Raw genomic sequence first — 23,585 nt, forward strand, 5'->3', positions numbered from 1 at the left:
GATACTTTGCTGTGAAACATGAGAGACAGAAGACCCAGGGATGAGGCAAATGGCTTTGATTTTCTTCTGTTATAAGGAAGCACCATATGCAGAGAGCAGAGAGGAATTGGGAGCCCTAAGTGAAGGCTGAAGGAAGTATCTGGAATTAGGTAGAGATGATGGAGGAAGAAAAGCCACATGTTGAAGACAAGGAAGTGGAGAAATTGGCTGTCCTAAGGGGACCTGCACAGGTGGAGGAATCGAAAGTGATTAACATCCCTGAAGTCCCTACTAAGCCTTAGAGAGAGTGTCCTTCATTCACCTAGAAATGAAGGCTTTATAATGTGCTAAATGTATGCATCAAGAGAAGCCTTATGCTTAAAAACAATTGTTCTAATAAATGAAATAAAAACTAAAATTCTAAGAATAAGTCATGTTCATCATCATCATTACCATCCCACAACTAATCTTTAACTAAACACTTAACATGTCCGAAACCCGATTTTGCCTGTTGTGAATGGTTTCATTTTTGCAGCAACTCTGCTATGTGGGTGAATTTACCTTAAAGTAAGTAGTTTCTTGTTTTGTGGACTTTGTTTATTGTACATATATGTATACATTGTATACAATATTGTATAAATTGTGTATACACACACAGAGACACACACAGATAATTTTTTGGCCTACACTAAGAGTAGATTAATTAACTTACGTGTAGATACTTAAAAATTGCGTGGGATGTTTGTAAAAATCAGGGTGACATATTTTATAAAAAATATAAAGTATTTAAAGAGCTCTTACATAGCCAGTCTGTGAAAATTTATGCTCATTCAGCAGCACATATACTATAATCAGAATGATACAAAGATTAGCATGGCCCTGCACAAGGATGACATGTAGATTTGCGAAGCGATCCATATTAAAAAAGAAATTAATCCTCTCGATTGGGCTTAGTAAGAAGTGGGTGAGCCTTCCATAAAACAGCTACTATTTGTTGAATTCCTTTTTCCTCAAAATGTTAACTTAAGTGCGGAAATGCAAAAGAAGAGATTTAATACAGCATTTTGACATTTGACACTTTCATTAGATCATCAAGCTCTGAATTATTGAAGATTGTTCTGCTGTAAACAGTTCTTTCCATTATCTTTCTTTGAATTAGAAAAAGTTGTCTGCCATTTGCCTAGAAAAAGATAAATGTATTATGTTCTAAAATATACAAAGATTTTGGCATTATGTCTTCTCTGCTTTTTATTAATGAATGCTTTTGTTTAGTCTTACATCAGACGAATAGAACAGATTTGTGTTTTGAATAGTTTAAAGCCAGGAACAAAATTCTCTGTAACTGCATTGGCAGAAATTCACTTGAAAAGTCAAATCTCACCCGGGAAGAGTCATTTTCAATCTTCCTTCTACCCCAGCATACCTAGGCAAGGAAGTAGGCTCTTAAGGTATAGTGGCTGCCGGAGATAGTGAACCCAATAATGCGGGGACAGTTTTGCTAATTGGCATATCTCTAGTGTTGGCACATCCAAGGTGCTCAGGAACCTACTCTTGATGAATTGGTTGATTCTCAGTGGAGGGAAAGGAAGAATGTTCGACAAGGCCCACAGGGATTCTATAGTGTTTGGTCCTCACCGTTCAGCACTTCCCACCCCATGAGGCAGTTCATTCAGTATTTGCCTTCTCAGAAGTGCTCCTATGTGCTGCCCAAAGAGATGGTCGCTTTCAATGTTTTTCCAGCAAACCTGGGTGAATATGTGCGAGGTACTGTCTTACGGTTCAAAAGTTGCATGAATTAGAAGTCAAAATGCAGAAACATTCTGTTAACAGTGTGAAGAAAAAGTATGTCTCAAGGTCAAGGTAACCACGGTTGCCTTTTCAGGAGTCAGTGAGAATGATGGCTGGCTGCCCAGAGACAGCGAGCCAATTCTGTGGTGTGGTTGCCATGTTCCAGGATCTGCCTGGCATTAAAGGCTGGAAGCCCAATTTTATTAGTAAACCTAGAGGGATTGAGAGCCCAGGGATGACAGATTCATGCCAGCCTCATAAGAAACTGAGGCTTGAACCAAAATGTTAATTTACTCTTTTCCAATAAAAGCTGTACTTCTCAAGTGTGCTCCAATCTGCCAGCCGAGGCACTGCCTTTCCTTGTACGCTTATCGGGTGGCGGAGCCAGAGGACGGCGGGGCAGTCGGACCTGGTGTGTGGCGCCCCTGCTGGGAGGTGGCTGAGGATCTTAATGTCTTGGGGGCCTTCCAGCCCTGCGCTCAGCGCAGCCATCGTGACTAGAGGGGAGGAAGTGCTGTTAGTCACACAAACTCCCTCACCTGTGACAGGGTCCGAGCCACACTGCCAACTTGGGTCTTTCCCAGAGTTGGCTTTTGTAAAGATGAAATACCAGCTTTCTGTAGATGTAAGTTGGATTGAGTAACTGTGCTCTGTTAGTTGCCATCACAGCCCTGTCCCTTAGATTTGAGGTGCTCCTCATCTATTGGTCTTGGCTGTTGGCAATCTCATCCTCGTCACTTACATTTGGATTTTCCCGGCTTCTCAGAGTTGTTCCTTCGTTTGACTCGGGGGCTAACATGTTTTCTGGCCCCTTACGCACACTGTTGTGTCTCTTCATTCACCTGAGATCCCTGACTGAAAACTAACCTCCAACAGATAACTTTACGGCATATCCTTTAACAGTGGCATTTGAAAAATGTTTAGCTGGTATGTAAGTGAAGTATTTTAGAGGTCTCTAGTATTTTATTTACCTCTGTGGTTAACAGGTACTAAAGTATAAATTCTGTACTTTGCTGTTCTAGAATTTCCATGGGTGATTTTCTTCCGAGTATCTAAAAACTAAGATGTATCTATTGAAGGGGGAATGTCCTACTCTTACCAACTGAGTTTTTCTTTAAGAAACTGCTGTTCTAATTCTGAAAGGGAAATATATGCTGTATTTGAAAAATGTAGAAAAGAGAAGTGAAATATCAAAGAAGGAGGTCAGGATCAATAAAATACAGTAAATAAATAGTATTTATACATTTAACCACTTGCAAAACAGGATTATCTCTCAGGTTATTCAATAAGGATGACTAGAAGGACTGAGAAGAGACTGTATGAACTCTCATGTATTAATTACCCTTCTAGGATGTCAGATCAGGTCAGTAAAAACTGTGATGTCCTAGAGCAACTTGTTACCTGCTCATTTCTCTGTTACATAAAGGGGGCTGTATAGCCAGTTTTGCTTTTTGGCTTTACTTTTAACAAAGAAATAGAAGCTAAGAGGGCAGTGATTAACTAACTACATGTCTGCAACCTTTTAGAAGTTGTGTAAGTATTGTCTACTCCCAAGGTCCTAGTTTTCAAAACTATTGTTCATTATCCAGCAAAATGGAAATATTTTAAGTGATATCCTATTAACAGCCAGGAAATGCTTACACTGACGTTAGCAGATTCGTGTTCAGTCAGCCAGTGCTGAGCTCTAACCTTTGTGTATACTGCTTCCATAGGCATAATGTAAAAATCCATAAAATTCTGACATAAGAGAAACTGGTTACATTAAAATACATGGGTAGGTGTGCTTAGAGAAGTGGACAGAATCATGGATGGGTTTATTGGTGTGTCAGGATTGACACTTGGAAGAAGCAGAAAGATCAGATGTGTGCTGTGGTGTAGGTTAGCTATCTTTTGTTGTTCTCATAGTGCTCTGAACCCACATTGGGGCAGGGATTATCTTGGATGTGATCTAGGATATTGAGGTTGTTTGTTTCCGGAAACTCTCATTCTGTAGTTCCTTGGAAATTTCTCAAAATGTTGGAAGAGTGAAACATGCTGTCACGTTAAAACATTTTGTGACCTAGTTTAGGCTTAAGTATACTTTTGTACTGGCAAACACACAGGGGATTTAGGCTTTGCTCTAATAGCTACGTGAACTCAAATCTATGCCGAACGTGGATTGCTCTGAAGGCGATGGATCACAGGTTAGTAGGTTCTAGACCTTGAGCAAGACATTCCTTGGAGTTAAGGGGAGATTTATATTAAAGAGTAGCAAATTGTTTCCCTCTTTTGGAAATAAACAGAATCACCCTCTGATGATAAAATATTTCTTTAGCATGTCAAGATAGTTACTAAGAAAAGAAAGGAGGGGGAAATGGGGATAACTTATAAGCCCCATAGGGGCTTACTGTTTAGGAAATGAAATGTATTTAATAAAAGCGCAATAGCCTTATATACCGTGTGACGCGAAAATAATGAGGCATAGAAAAAAATGAAAAACACCAGACTAGAGCTTATATGGCCAAATAAATCTTGCCCCACAGGAGGCAGTCCAGTGTTTCTAGCTCTGTTCTAATTGAGCAAAACGTTTTCAGACTCTTTTGAAAGTGTCTTCAGAACTGTTTTATGAGCCAAACCCCAAAATCAACATCTTTACTTTATTATCACACCTCTTTTTGGAACCAAAAGAATGTTACTCAGCCTGATCCCCCACTTAATTTATCAGACTTGGCTCAGTCTACTTCCAGAATACAGTGTGCTTTTTGATAGGACAATTGAATAATTTTATTCATTTATTTATTCACTCAGTGAAGGAGGCTGAGTGCCTTCATTGAGTCAGGTGTGCTGGGATGACACATGAGAGTCTGACCCTGGAAATGGGAGGGGAGAAGGAAGATCAGCGAGGACCAGAGAAGATACCTTGAGTAGTCTTTGCACAGGAGCAGGAGGTTACCAGATGGACAGAGATACCAGTTCGTGCTAGAATCTAGTTAAAAGATGAAAATGAGGGGCGCCTGGGCAGCTCAGTCAGTTAAGCAGCTGCCTTCAGCTCAGGTCATGATCCCAGGGTGCTGGGATAGAGCCCTCTGTTGGGCTCCCAGCTCAGCGGGGAGTCTGCTTTTCCCTGTCTCTCTTCTCCTCTCTCCACACACCCGCCCCCACTCATGCGTGTTCCCTCTCTTGCTCTGCTCTTCCTCTCAAATAAATAAAAGTTTTTAAATGATGAGAATGGATTGGTAATTAGGGTGAGATCGTGAAGGCCTTAGTAAGCCGTGGAATGGAAGGTGCAGTGGTTAAGAGTGAGGGTTCTCATGCCTGATTATCTGAGTTCAAATTCTGGCTCCTTCCTTTATAAGCTTTATGACACTGGGCAATCTCTGAATCTTAGCCTTAGTTCTTTTCATCTGTAAAAGAGATGATGCCCACTTTATAGGGTTAAGAGGTTTAAATACATAGACACAGATAAAGTTCTTTTTTTAGGGGCCCTGGGTGACTCAGTCGGTTGAGCGTCTGCCTTCTGCTCAGATCATGATCCCAGGGTCCTGAGATGGAGCCCTGGGTCGGACTCCCTGCTGAGTGGGGAGCCTGCTTCCCCCTCTGCCTGCTGCTCCCCCTGCTTGTGCACTCTTACTCTCACTCTCTATCTCAAATAAATAAAATCCTTTTTTTTAAGTTCTTTTTTAAATTTTTATTTAATTTTTTTTCAGATAAAGTTCTTAATCATGTCTAACATATATAGTAAATACTCAGTAAATGTTAAATTTTTGTCCTGCTGCTTTGTCCTGTGGGCAGGAAACAATAATGGAAGTATTTTAAAGAGCGTAATATACTTTTTTGCCTTGTGTAGCATTAACTCCTCCTCTCTTCTTGAGGTAGTCTCTTCCCTCATTTTTTCTTTTTCAAATAGCTTTTTGACACATAGTTGACATGCCATACAGTTCCTCCATTGGAAGTGGGTGATTCAGTGATTTTAGTGTATTCACAGGGTTGTGCAACCTATCACCATAATCTAATTTTAGAACATTTTCATTCCCCCTAAAAGAAACACCATCCCCATTAGCAGTCAATCCCTGTTTCTTCCATCCACCTGCTACCACTCACCTCTGATTTACTTTCTGTTCTTAAAGATTCGCCTACTCTGGCCATTTCATATACATGGAATCATTCAATACATAGTCTTTTAGGACTGTCTTCTTTCACTTAACATACGGTTTTCAGGAGTTACCCACATTGTAGCATGTATTGGTCCCTCTTTTTTGGAATGGAATGGTACCCCACTATATGTGTATTGCACATTTTATTTATTTATCACATTTTATTATTTATCATCCACTGATAGACCATTTGGGTTGTTTCTAGTTGTTGGTTATTATGAGTCTTGGAGCTGTGAACTTTCCTGTGCTAGTTGTTGTGCAGACATGTGTTTTCATTTCTCTTAGGCATATATCGAGGAATAGAATTAATGCAGCAACTCTATGCCTAAGAGTTTGAGGAACTGCCAGACTGTTTCTGCAGAGTGGCTGCACCTAATTACATCGCTGGTGTAGAACCGTATGAGGGTTCCACTTTCTCTCCATCTTTGCCAATATTTTTATTATCTTTTTAATTTTAGTGGTCTTGGTATATATGAGGTGGTATCTTGTGGTTCTGCTTTGCATTTGTCTAGTGACTAATGATGTGTGAACATCTTCTCCTGTGCTTTTTGGCCCTTATTGAAATGTCTATTCAAATCCTTTCCCTGTTTTTGTTTTTGTTTTTTTTTTAATTTCACTTTATTTTCAGCTTTATTGAGGTATAACCTTGGCCCATTTTTAAGTTGGGTTGTCTTTTGATTATTGAGTTGCAAGGAGTTTTTAATGTATTCTGGTTCCAAGACTCTTACCAGATACATGATTTGCAAATAGTTTGTCCCCATCTTTGGGTTGGCACCTCATTTTCTTGATGATGTCCTTTATAGCACCAAGGACTTTATAGGCCCTTGGTGCTATAAAGGACATCATCTGACGAATCCAGTTTACCTATTCTTTCTTTTGTTGTTTTTGCCTTTGGTGTCCTATCCAAGATAACCATAGCCTAACTCAAGGTCATGAAGCTTTACTCTTAACGTTGTTTTCTAAGAGTTTTATAGCTTTAGCTCTCACAGTTAGGTTTGTGATCCATTTTGAGTTAATTTTTATGTTTGTTTTAAGGTACGGATCCAACTTCAGTATTTGGTGTGTGACTGTCCAGTTATTATGGCATTGTTCCTCAAAGAGTCTATCCTTTCCCCCATCTTTTTTGGGCACGCTTGTTGGAAATCAGTTGAGCACACACACTAGAGTTAATTTCTGGACTCTTCATTCTCTTCTGTTGCTCTATATGTGTGTCTTTACAGCAGTACCACCCTGTCTTGAGTTCTATAGTGTCTAGTAGTTCTATAGTAGTTCTGTAGTGTCCAGCTTTTTCTTTCTCAAGATTATTTTGGCTATTCTGGGTCCCTCGCATTTCTGTATGAGCTTTCGGGTCAGCTTGTTGTCAGTTTCTGCTAACAGTCTGGGATTCTGATACAGATTGCATGGAAGCCACAGATCAATTTTGGGAGTACTGCCCCTTAACACCAAGTCCCTCCCTCTCGTGAATACATATGTCTTTCCACTTAAGTAGATCCTCTTTAATTTCTCTTAACATTGTTAGTTTTCAGCGTGCAGTGAACTTCTTTTCTTAAATTTATTCTTATTTTGTTCTTTTTTTGATGCTCTTGTAAGTGAAATTATTTTCTTAATTACCTTGTTTTCTTGGTGACAACATTTTCTCAGCTGCGTTCTTGCTCGTCTCTGATTTGCTCAGGGGTGCTGCTCTTTCTGTTGCATCTTAACAGTCCCCAGGATTCTGACTTTCCAAACTGTTACTGGACCCGTATCCAAAGCTCCAAGTGTGTGTTTACAGTTCTTCCTTGGATTCCTAGGGATTCTACCTCCTAGATGTTACCATAGGAATATAAATTACTGGGCATAGAACCTAGCATGGGGCTTGATCCCAGGACACCAAGATCACTACATGGGCAGAAACCAAGCATCAGACACTTAACTGACTTTGCCACCCAGGCGTCCCTGGATCAAGAACTTTATTAAAGTACATGCATTTTGATTCAGAAAAGTATGTAAGTTTTGATTTTTGCAATGTCACGTACATTACCATCAGGTAATGAGCCAATGTTACAAGAATAGGGGAATGGTTGAATAAGTCACATAAATTTAGTGCAATTTAAAAGTGGCTTTATCATATGTAAGCATGCATATAGAGAGACTTGTGAAAGCATCTGATAGTTGGTGAAATATTTTAATTATACAAAACATTTATGTAAAGTGTGATTCTCTTTTTGTTAGCAACAATAGAAAATAAGCTCCAAGGGAGCAGGGATCTTGTCTCACTGACATTGATACCCCAAGAAGAGAGTAGGAGCTCAGTAAATATTTGTTCGTGGTATTGGTCTCTCTCTCTTTACTGCTTCTCTTGCTTTAATCTGTCTGTATTTCTTAACTTGGGCTTCTGCAGACACTTCCAACTTGTTTTCCTCGCCTCCAGTTTTATCCCCTACCGTCCAACTTCTGCTCTACAGTCAGAGTGTATTTCCAAGTGGTAAATGTGGCCATGGCATTGCCTACTGTAAGTAACATCCTTTGGTTCTTCCCCAGTGCTCCTAAGATAATTTCCAGACTTTTAGCCTGGATTACCAACCCCTTTGTAATTTCACTTCTGTGTACTTTTCCAGCTCTTCTCTTGCCATTTTCCAAGATAATCACCATGTCATGCCAAACTATCCACAATTCCCCAAATATGAATTTTCCTGCATACCTACCTACCTTTGGACATGCTGTTCCTTCTGCTCAGACCATGCCAAACTTTCCTTGTTTATCTGGCAAATTCCAGATCATCCTTTGAGATCCTGTGCCCCAGCTACACCCCTCTCTAGCGGCATAGGAGTGCCTCTTCTGCAGGGCTTCCATAACTCCTGAACTCTTTTGTAACCCTTAATGTACAGGAGATAGACATCTCTTTAGGGCTAGTGAGTTAGTGAGGGCAGGGACTCTATATTCTAATGCCTTTAACTCATCATCTTACTGCTGAACGGACTTCTGCTTTATCTCCCTCTCAGGGCTTCCCAGTTTGGGTCTGAGGCCTGGTACCAATTTCCTTTCATCTGTGATGAAATTAGAAAAATAAGGGCCCTGTGGTGAATTTTTCAGAAAGCTAAATCTGTTTACATTTTGGGTGTTAAAATGTGCTTTTTCTAATGAAATGATGTTGGTAGTAGATGGTAGGGTACATTTATGTCTTCAGTTGACAACATTCTGTCAGAGCCCAAAATTTGTTGGAAATTTTACAGTTCCCTGAAAACCAAAGGTCTGGGAACAGTGCTGTATCTCATGGGGTGGCACCAAGTCCCCAAAGTCAAAAGCCTATGAGTCATCCTTGGCTTCTCCTCCTTCCTCATCCCTCCACCCCCGCCACATTCAGACACTTAGCAAGTCCTGCCAACTCAACCTCCTAAATATTTCTGGAATCTGCACTCTCCTCTCCGTCCTTGCTGCCAATTCCTTAGGACAGGCCCTCTTTATTTTCTCTGTACAACTGCAACAGTCTCCTGACTGGTCTTCCTGCCACTGTTCCCCTCTTACCCATGCCCATCAGAATGAGCCGTTTAAAAAATCAGAAGCAGGTAATCTGTTTTCCACAGGATGAAAGTTCCTTATGGCATGCAAGGTTTTTCTCTAGTGGGACTTCTTGCTATCCTCTGTTCACACTGTCTCCTGCCCTTTCTTTACCACTTTTCTTGGGCAACTCCTGGGTAGGTTCAGTTGTCACTTCCTCTGTGAACTCTTTCCTGCAAGTCTGAGTTAGGTGCTCTTTATTACTCTTAAAATACCTTGTATATCTCTCTACCTCAGCATTTCCACATTAGTTGATAATTCATCTTTTCATGTCTGCCTGCCCACTAGACTCTGAACAGCTTAAGAAAATGTCTTTCTTCCTTTCATCTTTCTATCCCTAGCACACCCCGTACAATGCTAGAAAATAACAAATACTAAGTAAACATTTGTTGGCCAAAAGCATTTGTTTGGTCTTACAATTGGGTGTACAATGTGGAAGGTTTATGGACCAGAGTGAGGGGCTGAGTACAGAAGTCTCCACAAGGCAGCGAACGGGATAAAGGCCTTCTATGGAGGTTTAGGCAAGAGTGATGGGTACCTGAACTCAGGAAGTAGCAGTGGATAGAGAAACATTTAGGTGGTGGAATTGGTGCTTGGTTAGATGTATGAGGTCATGGAAGAGCCTAGGATTACTTGAAGGTTTCTGGGCTTAGAAAATTGGTTGGTTGGTGGTGTGGTTCACCAACAGGAGTAAGTTCTGTTCTAGACACTATGAAATTGATGTTGAGAATATTGGTTCAAGTTGTCCAAGAGGTGACTGACGGACTGTGGCATTTGTGGAAAGAACTGTTTTGGAGAGAGAGGCTGGGGATTCTGCAACCTGTAGGTACTATATAAAGTCTTGGCCACAGGGGAGATAATTATCATTTGCTGTTGGCTATGTCGCAGAGGTGGTGGTGCACTGGGTGGGAAAAGAATGGGACCATGAGCTTCTAGATACTGGAGGTCCAGATCAAGGAGAAAGAAGCATGTGAAGGTTTTAATTGAAATCCAGGTTAAGTGTCTTACAGTTTCCATCTATCAGATGAAAGTAATAATAACCACTTCATTGGGATATTAAAGGAATTCAATGAGTTTGCATGTGAAAAGTCTCAGGTACGGTCCTAGGCTCACTCTAGGGGCTCATAAATGATAGAGAAAAGATTCATGAAAATATTTCTCAGGACCTGGATAGTTTCAAAACGATTTTTCTTAGTGATTACATTGGAGATTATAGTTAATATCTTAAACCAAAACAATTTAGTTTTAAATAACACAAACTTAGCTTGTATAGTGTATGGAAACCATTTTTCCTATACAGCTCCATCTACCCCCTTTTATGCTATTATTGTCACACGTTCCATCTTTATACATTGTACGACCATAGATTAATACTTATTGTCATATGCGTTTGTCTTTTTAATCATATTAGGGAAAAAAATAGTTCCAAAAAGAAACTACAATAATACTGGTTTTTAAAATTTTTACCTATGTAGCTAGTTACCTTTGCCATTGTTCTTTCTTTCTTCATGCAGCTTTGAGTTACTCTCCTGTCCTTTCATTTCAATCTGAGGGACTCCCTATAACATTTCTTTGAGGGAAATCTACTGGCAACAGACTCCCTCAGTTTTTGTTCATCTGAGCATGTCTTAATTTCACCTCATTTTTGAGGGATAGTTTGTCTGGATATAGAATGCTTGGTTAACAGCTTTTTCTCTCAGCCTTTAAATGTGTCATCCACTGCCCTCTGTCTTCCATGGTTCTTTTTTTTTTTTAAATTTATTTGACCAGGGCAGGGGTGGTGCATTGGGGCAAGCCAGAAAGTACAAGCAGGGAAAGGGTGGGCAGAGGGAACATCTGGTAGAGTAAGGATCCTGATGCAGAGCTCCATTCCAGAACTCTGGGATCATGACCTGAGCCAAAGGCAGACCCTTAACAAACTGAGCCACCCAGGCCCCTATCTTCCGTGGTTCTGATGAGGTGTTGGCTCGTAAACAATGTACTGAATTTCCTTTGTAGGTGGTGAGTAGCTTATCCTTGCTGTTTCCACATTCTTTTTTTTTTGCTTTTTGGCAGCTTGATGTATAATGTCTCTCAGTGTGGCTCTCCTGGCCTCACATTAATGTGCCTAGAAAGCACTCAAAGGATCATAATAATGTAGCAAATTAAATAAATGATTGTACTTCATAATAACAGTAATGACTACAAATGATCCATCGGTAGAACACAATCAGTATATTGTGCTTAAAAAGCCAAGAAAATGTTCAATGCATGCTACAGAGAATCCCATTAAAAACTTTGATTTTTAAAAATTGTTTGAGGGCTTACAGTGGGTAAGAATCAGGTATGAAAAATTCTCACTTAATGTGGGTAATTCCCTTACAGAGTCTAAATATGAGTTGTTCCTATGTCTTTGCAAAAGAAATATTGTTCCTTAGGGGACATGTAGTTGGAGCTACATGTACAAATTCTTCTTTAGTTTTTAACTGCTCTCAACATGAAATATTTACCTTATTAGATGAAATATTCCTAGAACAAAGATTAAACTTTTAAAACTTTAAAATTAAAATTTTAAAATAAAATTTATATGTAAGCATACTAAATCATAACTTAATATTACACATTCTTACATCTGAACAAAACAACCTAATTTCAGATGCCTAAGTTTGGCAGTTGATAGAGTTGTCAGTTCTTTTAACTTTTCCAACTATGTTCTGTTTTCTTACCTTTTAATATAGTTTCCTGATGGTGTCCTTTATAGATTTTTTTCCCGTTCTTTTTTTTTTTTTTAAAGACTTTATTTATTTATTTGACAGAGAGAGAGTACAAGTAGCCAGAGCAGCAGGCAGAGGTAGAAGGAGAAGCAGGCTGCCCAATGAGGAGGGTGTCCGATAAGGGGCTCAATCCCAGGACTCTGGGATCACGACCTAAGCCAAGGGAATATACTTCACTGACTGAGCCCACAGGTGCCTCTTTTTTTCAGTTCTTAGCACAGTAGTTTTTGGAAATTTGGCTTTAAGAGATCTAATTTTAGAATGTAATATGTTAGAGGGGCCTGGTTTAGTCGGTTGGGGGGGCCAGCTCTTGATTTCAGCTCAGGTCATGCATGATCTCAGAGTCCTGGGATCGAGCTCCACATCAGCTCCGTATGTGCTCACTGGGGCGTCTGTTTGAGGATTCTCCCCCCTTTTCCTCTGCCTGTGTGCACATGTGCATGCTCGCTCTCTCTAATAAATAAATAAAATCTTAAGAAAAATAAAATAGAATGTAAGATGTTAGGTGTTAATTTTTATAATGGATTTTTTTTTTTTTAAGAAAAAACATGCTTTTGTTATTTTGGTTGCTTATACCTTGTTCTGTTAGAAAGGGCGCTGAATTCTTATCTTAGTCATGAGACCCAGGTTTCTTACTCCTTCTGTTGCTTTGCCCATCTGCATTCTCTTAGCCTGTGCTTCTTTCTCTGTAAAACAATTGTATGGAGCCGGATAGTCTGTGAAGTTCCCCATACTTTCAAAATTCCATAATTCTCTCATGTAGGACTTTTCTCTGGCTTCTATGATAAACATTAGAGTAATTTAAAGAATTTATGGGCTGTCATTGTTTCTCTTTTATATCATGATAATTCTGTTACTTTTGCTCTAACATTTAGCCAGGGATCAGAAAATAGTTTTATTTTTCCTACAAGCTCTTTTATGGAGTTGCTACATATTGGAGAAAGATTAAAATCTCATCCCTTCACTGAGGCAGTAATACATCCATAGTATTTTTTTCTCCTAGAACGAATTTAAGAACTTAACGTTGTTAACATAATTTAATTTTAAAAACTTGCCATTTCAGGATTGAGGAGCAGGATTTTGTCAGTAACTCAGAGGAGCAGGTTGAAGAAAAGTATGTGAGTGATGGGAGAAAGAAAACTTAAATGAGAAAAGAAGCTTTTATAATTCTTGTTTTTAAAATGATGATTCTTTTTTATTATTTACAATTGATACGCTCTGATTGTAGAAAATCTGGACAAATAACAGGAAACACAGCTCAGTAAGCTCATCACCCAGAGATAACCACTGTTAGCATCTTGATTCATCTTTCAACCATTGTGTATACATACATGCAGAATCAAGCTGTACATATTCTTCTGAAACCCTAATTTTCTTTTAATATATTATGAACACCTTTCCATGTTCAGTAAATATGAATCTGAATCACTTTTTTAAAGGCCATATGATCTATAGATATCTATTTACATATCCATCTATCTTCCTAGATTACTCTCCAGAAAGGTTTTTGTTTGGTTGGTTGGTTGGTTGTGGTTTTTTGTGTTGTTTTTGCCAATTTGTACTCCCACAGTGATGTGGATCCATTTCACAAACCCTTCCAGATGCTATGCCATTTTATCATTAAAAATTCCTTACCCAGTTTGAGGAACTTAAATAGTGTATTGCTGATGTTTTCATTTATGTTTCATTAAGTTATTACTATAGTTTAACATTTTCTCATATGTTTACAGTCCTTTATGTTTCCTTAAAAGGAACTCACTTTGGTGGTGGTTTTATTAGATAAGAACCTAATCCTAAAAGTACCTGCGTGACTTAGTGCTGGGATAAATTTACTCACCTCATAAGGATGTGATTATGAAAGATTTTTGGCTTATGGTGTTGGTAAAGTTTGGTTAGCTTTCTTCTAAGACCCAGCAGACAGCCTTCAGCACAGACAGCTGCCTAGTTTGGGCTGATTCGTCGTTTTTCCTCAAGAGAGGCCCAAAGCTGGAGAACGGGGCTTTTACAGGTCAGAAATGGAGACAGAACTGGATGTTGAAAGTTTTCCAGAATTCAGCACTCTCTCTGACTCAAGCCAGAGCTGTTGACTTTACTTTCAAAAAGATCATTTAATTCTTGTATTTTTGAGATCAGAATATCTTTTTCTGGCTCTGTTGGGGGAACTGAAGTGGGTCATTTTTCTAACTAGTTAAGGGAAGGATGTAAGAGGGCCTGGGGGATCAATAGTCTTCCACTTTATTTTTCCTGTGAATTTTCTGAACATGTATTGTTTTCAGTCCAGCATGAAAAGCATATACTACTATGTCCAGGTTTACCAGAGGCCTCTGGGGGGTTGGCATGAAGCCAGCTCCCATCAGCCAGTGTGCCTCCTGTGCCATAGAGAGGTCTCTGACCCAAGTGCTGCAGAGGCAGGATTGCACAGTGGTTAGGAAATCCCACTCTGGAACCAGACAGCCTGACTTCAGATCCTGTCTCCACCACTTACAGTCCTATGCTTTAGGCAACGTACTGAACCTCATTCTGGCTGTTTCTTTCCTCCTTTTGTTTCTCAACAGCTTTATTAAGATACACTTTACTACCTACATCAAATTTATCTGTATAAACAATTCAGTGGTTTTTGGTCCATTTACTGAGTTGTCCAGCCATCACCATGATATAATTTTAGACCATTTTATCACCCTGAAAATACCCTGGTACCCATTTGTGGTTATTTTCTGTTCCTCTCCCTGCCCCAGCACCTTCAGGCCTAGGCAACCACCAACCCACTTTCAGTCTCCATGGACCTGCCTACTCCGGACCTTTCATATAAAAGAAATCATGCAATATATGGCCTTCTGTCACCAGCTCTTTTCACTTAGTGTAATCTTTTCAAGATTTATCCATGCCGTACCATGTATCTGTACTTCATTCCTTTTTTTTTTTTAAAGATTTTATTTATTTATTTGTCAGAGAGAGAGCGAGCGAGAGCGAGCATAGGCAGACAGAGTGGAAGGCAGAGTCAGAGGGAGAAGCAGGCTCCCTGCGGAGCAAGGAGCCCGATGTGGGACTCGATCCCAGGACACTGGGACCATGACCTGAGCCGAAGGCAGCTGCTTAACCAACTGAGCCACCCAGGCGTCCCTTCATTCCTTTTTATTGTCAAATGATACTCTGTTACATGGATATACCGCTTTCTCGTTATCCATGCACCCATTGATGGACACGTGGGTGGTTTCTACGTTTTTCGCTATTATGAATGAGGCTGTGGTGAACATTTGTTTATGTACGTCTGTTTCTTTATTTGTAAAGTGGGCACCATTTCATAGAATTGTTGTGAGGACTGAAAAAGTCCAAATAATGTAGTAGTAGCGAGTAGATAGGGAGCAAACTATCAGTGTTAGTTAATAAATGCAATTTATGAGTGTATGTCCTCGCTTCACCTCAGTGACAGGATTTGGCTTACTCAGGATGCCATGCTTTCTTTCCTGTGGACATCTCCAAAGATCCTCTGTTTTACTTCACTGCTGACTTCTCCCTGAGTTACAGTTTTCTGAGAAGTTTAATTCATTTAGTAAACATTTCTTGAACACCTGCTGTCCCAGGTGCCGTGGAGAATTAAAAGAATAGGGTAAACCAAAGTGTGAAGAAGCTTTTCCAGTTAAAGGCTGTCTTTAGTTTGCTAATCTGCAACCTCTGACCTGCCAGGAAGGTTTAGGACTTAGGGCCCCTGAACCCCATTTCTCACCAAATGCTACACGTTTGGGCGTCTCTTAATCCTTTCACTTTTGTCATGCCTTTGTTTTAACCAACATATCTATGTTTGTCAAGAGGCAAATGGAAGCTGACTGTTGTGGAAATAAGGCGACCGAGTCTCAGTGTAGAACCCAACAGGTAATAGTAGTTAGTAGCTCATTCCTGCGCTGTTGTGGGGGTGATCAATGATGTCTATTCTAATCCCTATGGAGAAGTTCCTGATTTTTTCAATTTGTAGGTTTCTTCTTTTTGGTAGAGTCAACTTTATGTTCTTTTTGAACGTACGGAACTATTTTTTGTTGGTACTGGACTCCGCAAAAATAATCAGCTCAGCATCATCTGGCTGCCTGTGTTTTCTGTCTCTTGACTTCGTGTGGATAGTGATTTGCATGGTGACTTAGAATACACGTGTTGACTATTTTGCCTCTGCCACCATTCTTTGCCCTGTAAGAGAACAAATATGTTTTTATGATTTCCTCATTTGTTTGAGCTCTGAAGTAGTGTTCCCTTTTTCCTATAATAGCATAGTTAGCCTAACAGAGTGATGCTACTACCTCATTCTTCTCTCTGCCTTTCATTCAGACAAAATGCCTTAGCAGTTCAAAGAACTGTTAGATAACGGAAGAGTGCCTTTGGTGCTTGCTGTAGGATTAGGGAAGAAGTTTGGATTCTGTTGCTTAATGTCCATTTCAGGAATTCATCTTGAAAATGAGCGGAGTCGTCTGCAGGCCCCCCTATATGCCCCTTAGGACTTCTACAGAGCTTATTTGGGGCCTCACTAATAGTATACCAGTTTTGTCCTGTTATCTGCCGTCATATGGTAGCAGTGTGTTTCCATATATAGGAGTTTTACTGTTTGCTCTGTTTTAAATATTTACTGTCATGCAAGCCTGTATTTTGTGAGCTTGCCCAATTTGGGGGATTCCTATTGAACTTGTAAAACATTTTTTGGTTCACCAGAACCAAATTAGTAGAAACTCTGAATTAGTAGAAACTCAGATTAGTAGAAACTCTGAAGATGAACTAGAAGAAGATGAATCACGAAACTTTCTTATGAACACACTCTTTAAGGCTATAAAGAACCGAGTGATTTAGTAAATCAGAGATGCTGACTTTGCATTCCCTCATAAGATGATGGTAGCCTTGAAATTAGCAGCATGACCAGAGATTTCCCTGCTTTGGAGTTACGATCTGACATTTCACTTGACCCTTGGATTAACATAGGTTTGAATGCTTTCACCCACATATATGCAGATTTTTCCCTGTAAATACAGTAATTTTTCCCTGTAAATACAGTACAGTAAATGTATTTCCTCTTCCTTATCATTTTCCTAATAACATTTTCTTTGCTATCTTTTTTTTTTTTTTTTTTTAATATGGACCATTTCATAGATTTGCCTGTCATCCTTGCATGGGGGCCGATTTTAGTATATGTGCTGCGGAAGCGAACGCCAGCTTACTTTACTTAAAAAAATTCAGTATGTAATACATATAACACACATAATATGTGTTACTCCACTGTGTTCTCAGTAAGGCATCCAGTCAGCAGTAGACTATTAGAAGTTGAGTTTTGGGGGAATCAAAAGTTACACATGAAATGGGGCGCCTAGGTGGCTCAGTGAATTAAGCCTCTGCCTTCACCCCAGGTCAAGGTCTCAGGTTCCTGGGATCAAGCCCCGCATTGGGCTCTCTGCTCAGCAGGGAGCCTGCTTCCCCCTCTCTCTCTGCCTGCCTCTCTGCCTACTTGTGATCTGTCTGTCAAATAAATAAATAAAATCTAAAAATAAAATAAAAAAAAGTTACACGTGGATTTTTGACTACGGGGAGGTCAGCCCCCCTAAGCTCTGCATTGCCCAAGGGTCACCTTCCCTGGGCATGTCCCCTTTTCAGCAGTAGGTAGTGAGGTTGCGTAAATCAGGGTTCTAAGAGACCATAGCTCATTGAGATGCATCCTTTATTTTATTTTATTTAAGATTTTATTTATTTATTTGACAGAGAGAAATCACAAGTAGACCGAGAGGCAGGCAGAGAGAGAGAGAGGGAAGCAGGCTCCCTGCTGAGCAGAGAGCCCAATTCGGGGCTTGATCCCAGGACCCTGAGATCATGACCTGAGCCAAAGGCAGTGGCTTAACCCACTGAGCCACCCAGGCGCCCGGGATGCAGCCTTTAAATTAAACTTTAAATTAAAACTTTATGTTGTTTTTAAATACTACTTCTTGCCTCCTCACTTCCTCTTACCCCACTGAGTCCTTTCCTGCTCTAGGTTATATATTCCTAATATGCTGTGAACTCATCCGTATGTTGTCTTCTGCCTTTCTCTGCTTTTTCTCCACAAAAAGCTTCTGCAGTCAGACCAGAAACCTCAAATAGGAATCCTTAGGAGAGATGAATTCGTCTTCTTTGGAGCTGTCAGTGGACATGTGCCTAGAGGGACAATATAAGGGGAATTGTCCCAGCCAGTCAGGACTAGTTCAGTCACCTAGAGGAAACCACTGCTGTTTATATGCTTGTCCTTAATTCATTTTGTCTAATATGTAAGACATATTTGAGGTCAGATATTGATGTTTCAAAATAATTTTAATCACTTCAAGATACGTATAAATGTTTTAGGACTATTTTTTTTTTGTAAGTAAGAGAAGCGCAACTCAAAAGTGGGTAAGTGTGAAAGTGATGTTACTAGCTAACATAATGAATAAATCCCGGGTTGTATCGGCACAAGTGGGGCCGGTGCTTAACCACTGTTCTCCAGAATCTCTTGCCTATCATTTCTCCTCGCTGGCTGTCTGCCCTGTTGGCTGCAGTCCATGGTATGCTCACTAAAGTGGTGGCAAAGACAGCCATCGGCAGCTGCAGGCTTAGATGTTGCCAGTTTGGTAATCCCAGAATAAAGAGAGCTCTACTCTCCCAGAAGTTTTAGTAAAAATCCTGGGACTGATTCACATGATCCTGTCCATCCCTGAATCAGCCCATATCACTCACTCTCTACAGGGGAGGTTAAATGCCATGACACACTCTTGTCCCCACAACCGTATTAACTAAGTCAGGAAGGGTTCGTCAAAAACAAATGAGGATATGGTTTACAGAAGAGGGAATAGGTGTCGGAAAGGCAGACATCACAGATGTCTACTGAATATTAGAATGCAGAATGAATTTACTTTGATGTTTCATGTTATGTTTATAGATTTTGTTTGGAACTGATACACAGCCATACACCATTACTTATGGTTTTATGTATCAGTCTTCTTTCCCCTCTCCCCCAGCTAGATGGTAAAGGTCTTAAAGACCGTACCCATCATAGATCTTTTGGAATCTCTAAAATGTACAGTACTACACCTGCACGTGGTAGGTACTCATAAAGGTTTATGGACGCTGTGGAAATGGCTGGTTCCTTCTAGGAGCATTTTCATTATTGTTGGTGGCAAATACCTCTGGAGTTAACACCATTCAGTGTTGGTTTAGAACAAGTGCACACACAGCCCATTTAATGAGCAAGTAGAGAACACCCTGGCCAATATCCAGTTGCATAGGGCAAGCAGGATGCGTGAACGTAACCTTGAGTGCGTGCAAGCTATAGGCACAGAATGTGCTCCATGGACTATAGAGAAAGATAAAAAAGAATTCTTCTCAATTCCAAAGACTGGCTGTAGTTCAAATAAAATTTTGTTTAGCGCCCTTAGGCAGCTGTGCCAGACATCTCTCAGCTCTTGAACTATTTGATGTCCAAACATTCAAGACTATGAAAAAAAAGGTGACAGGAAAAAAATCCTCATAGAACTTCCTGTGACAGGTCAAAGTTTAATCACAGCAAATAATGCAGATTTCCCTTTTATTATAACCACAGCAGAAAGGCAGGTCTTGTGTTTACAAAGCATGTTGTTTGGGAGACCTCTGTAAATTGTAATCTTTGGAAATCCCAAACCTATTGGATGTAATCCCGTCCATTAGATGAAGGCAGCTTGCCTATGCCACAAAGATCCAGAACAGCAAGTTAAATGGAAAATATGAACAGGAAGCAGTCATTAAGAATTACAATGGGTAGGATGCAGAGCTAATTCATGGAGATATTTTGTTATGAGATAATGACATCACTAGGACAGCTGGAAAGCTGAGGGCTATAAGGGGTCAGGACTATAGAGACAGGGAGAGAACTCAACTTTATGGGAGAGTTAGGGGCTTGGCTGGCTTAATTGTGAGACGGTAATGACCTAGCTGACTTTTTTGGATTGCGTTTTTCATAGCTCAGCTGGGTTTGGAGACTTAGTGAATGCTGAGAACCACTTTTCACTTCTGAACATTTCCTTGGATTACAGAAAGCTAAGCTCTCATGGTTGCATATCGAATGGTGGTTTTGATTTCCTCTGAAAGTCATCTGAGATATTTTGTTCACATTCAACACAGTGCGAATGTATTTTGCTTATGGAACTGCAATCATATAATCACTGAAATGGTATTTTTGTCAATTTACTGAATAGCAAAAAAAAAAAAAAAAAAAGTTTTCAAAAAGTCTCAAGATGTTGGTCAACACAAGGAATCATAGTTAAAGTTACTTTCCAGTCTTTCTGTTCAGATGTTCAGACCTGTCTGGCTCTTTGTTCTGCAAGTGTAGGGGTTCTAGGCAGCCTGGCCACATTCCTCATTGATTTCATATAAATATATTACAGATTGTTAACCTCCTGCCAAATACCAGGGATTTCAGTTCTTGCTTTAGCTCAGTTGCTTTATGTGAGTCTTATTTGTTATATTAAAATATCTATGTCCTCTTTATTGCCCACCACATTGACTGTTATTTATTTGATTTGGGATAATTCCAGAGGGAGTCATTGTAGACAATAAAGCACCATAAATATTATGTTCTAAAATTCCTCAGATGAATACAGGCCTTTCCTGCTATTTGAAAGTAGAATGTTCCTGTGAAAGCTTTTGTAGGCTGAAATGGTGTAAAGTGAAGAATCAATTACCATTAATTTGTATGGAAAGTCTTTTGAGTGTTCCCAGAACCTCTCTTAAGGTTTTCTGATACCTTAAGACACATCTTGCTAACGGGTGCACAAAATAAATCAAGATAAAGCACAGATGCTCCGAGAGAGCCTCCAAGCTAATGCGACTTGATGCCCTGAGGCTGAGTATCCTTGTGTAGAAGGAGTCTGAGGGTATCCCCTGTTCACTGTTTGCGGTGCGCGCTGCCTCTGTAAAGGCTCACGTATTGAGTGCTGTTTTCAATTTTCTCCTTTTTTCCTAAAAGGAAAAACCCTCTGAGATTTCTTCAGTTAGCGAGAACAGGTGTACTAATGTAGGACTTTGGTAAAAAAGTAAAAGGGTAGTGGCGTGCACTTTCAAAGACTTGGGGGATACCTGTATTTATAATCGTTGACTCAGAATGCATTTCATCATACACATTATATAGTGTAAACTACTATATATAATATAAATATATATAATATATATATCTATATATAATATAACTTTTTTTTTTTTAACAGTGATAGTATTCACTAAACATGTCAGACTGGATTTTGTACATTAGTGTAGAGCGGTATTTCCCAAAATGTTTTCGGTGGAGTCGTGGCTCTGTAAGGGGTTAACCATCAGCACTGGAGCCAAAAAAGACAGGTGTCCTACGGGTCCTCCCAGGACCTCTCCTTCCCTTGATGTCACTTGGGGATTTCTAAGGAGAAAGTAGTACGCTGCATTTTCCTAATGAAATTCATACCAGCATCCTAACCAGCTGGAAAGGCAACCCTGCAGGGCCACCGGCTCCAGACACTGATGACTCTGGCCCTGCTGTGGCCCGTCTCTCAAGACCTGATAGAGGAAGGAGGCTCAGGATTTGTTCTGGGGGGAGCGGTGGCTGTGGGGCCCCGGAGGCAGTAGGGTGGGAGGCCCGCAGGAGCGGCAGAGACCTGGGAGCACTTTCCCAGGGTTCAGCGCTGGGAGAGCCGTGGCCAGGTTCCCAGCCATGGCTGAGTCTGGGGAGCAAGTGGTCGCAGCAGTGGACCCAGGAGCTGGAGTGGGAACCCACCTGGGAGAGAAGTCGGTGGGCTGTGGGCGGCCTTATCATCAATAAGCTGGGCCCAGAGGTGGTGGACTCCAACCCCTACAGGCGCTGAGCCAAATGGGAATTGAAATGGACTGCAGGGAGGAAATCTGTACCCTTGCTGTAGCAATAGTAGGTGTTGGCGGAGTGGTGTGACTGCTGAGGTGGCCTCACTACGTTGCTACTCTTTGGCCACGACAAGGAGGAGCTGGCCAGTATGAATAGACCTTTCTTCCAACCTGTCCTTCCAATCAAGCAGGATTAAGTGAAGTTCAAGCAGCAGTATATGCTTTGAGGAACATTAACCCTGGTGTTCTTTAGGAAGTACACAACTACAGTATAACTCTAGTAGAAGACTTTCAGCATTGCATGGGTAAGAATAAGTAATGGCAGATGAGAAGAGGGAAAACCCCTTGACCCAGTTTTTAGCTGTGCGGACGGTTTGGAAGCTTGGATGACAATAAACATGGCTTGTGGTGAACTTGGGCAAACGTGGCGGGAGTCTGGGGTCAGTGAAAATGCAGCTTCAGGGCATATACAGCTCATAATTCTTGGAGAATCTGCTTGTTTGGCATGGGCTCCACCAAATTGCTGTAAATACCAATGAAAAGACCTTCAAATGAGATGGTGCTGTGCAGCCAGTCTTCCCGCCACTGTCGGCATGGTTGCTGGGATCTTGGTGCAAAATGTGTTAAAAGTTTCTGTTAAAAGTTTGGTACTGTGAGTTTTTACCTTGGATATAATGCAGTGAATGATTCTTTTCCCTTCTGGGTCCGTGAAGCCAAATCCTTAGTGTATTGACAGAAATTGCAGGAAGCAACAGGAAAACTACAAGAACAGAAGGTTGTTCAACAAGAGGAAGAGATAATAGGTGAAGACAAGGGTTGAGGTATTGAGTTGGTATCTGAGGTTTCAGAAGACGAATTGCTCAATTCTTTCAGGCCCAGTTCCTGACTTACCTGAAGGATTGACCTTGCCATATACAATTCCCAAAAAGTAAGAAGGTTCTATGCCTCAGGTAACTGTGGAAGATTCTGGTGAAAGCTTGAAAGACATCGTGGCCAAGATGAAGAATATGTAGATAATGGACTGACCTGTATTTTACTTCCCAAGTTTAAGCCCATTCCCTTGCCATTTAAAAATTTCATTTAAAAACTGGCAAAGCTTAGAGCAACATGAACTGAAACATAGTCTTCACAAAATTGTTACACTTTCCCAAAATACTGTGTTACTTGTTGCTTTCTCCCTTCAACTAAATCAGTAATTCCCCTAAAACTCATGTTTCATTCTAGTTAAGAACACTTGAAAACTTCGCCATTGAAATGTCTGTGCCTTTTGGAAGGGGTGGGAAGAAATGACCAATTTGATCCCATATTCCTTTTCCTTCCAATAATCCCTTTGTGGCCTGGTACCTGAGGCATGGGCAATAAAGTAGTATGTGGTTCTCAAATATAGGGAAAGGACAGGAGCTACAGCCTGTTGATGAGAGCTACCAGGCATCTATTCAGTGTATGTAGAATCACTCTTTACGAGAAAACTGTCTACTACTATTAACTTAGTTAGCAGTGAATTTAAAATAGTTAACCTGTAAAATAAAAATACCCTCTCAAATGTTACCTGATGAAGTAA

General features: G+C 40.4%; 1 protein-coding gene, 1 non-coding gene and 1 pseudogene across 5 annotated transcripts in view; all 3 read left to right on the plus strand.

Moving 5' to 3' along the window:
* CDK6 (cyclin dependent kinase 6) overlaps positions 1 to 23,585 on the plus strand; it is a 239,358-nt gene that overhangs the window by 37,500 nt on the left and 178,273 nt on the right. The gene's annotated exons all lie outside the window — the stretch shown is intronic.
* LOC132017035 (U6 spliceosomal RNA) lies at positions 802 to 903 on the plus strand. The gene has a single exon (XR_009404119.1). It is a non-coding gene; the product is annotated as a U6 spliceosomal RNA (small nuclear RNA).
* On the plus strand, positions 22,003 to 23,037 carry LOC132015947 (ubiquitin-like modifier-activating enzyme 5; annotated as a pseudogene).

This window comes from Mustela nigripes, chromosome 4 (genome assembly GCF_022355385.1).
Source record: "Mustela nigripes isolate SB6536 chromosome 4, MUSNIG.SB6536, whole genome shotgun sequence".
NCBI classification, from domain to species: domain Eukaryota; kingdom Metazoa; phylum Chordata; class Mammalia; order Carnivora; family Mustelidae; genus Mustela; species Mustela nigripes.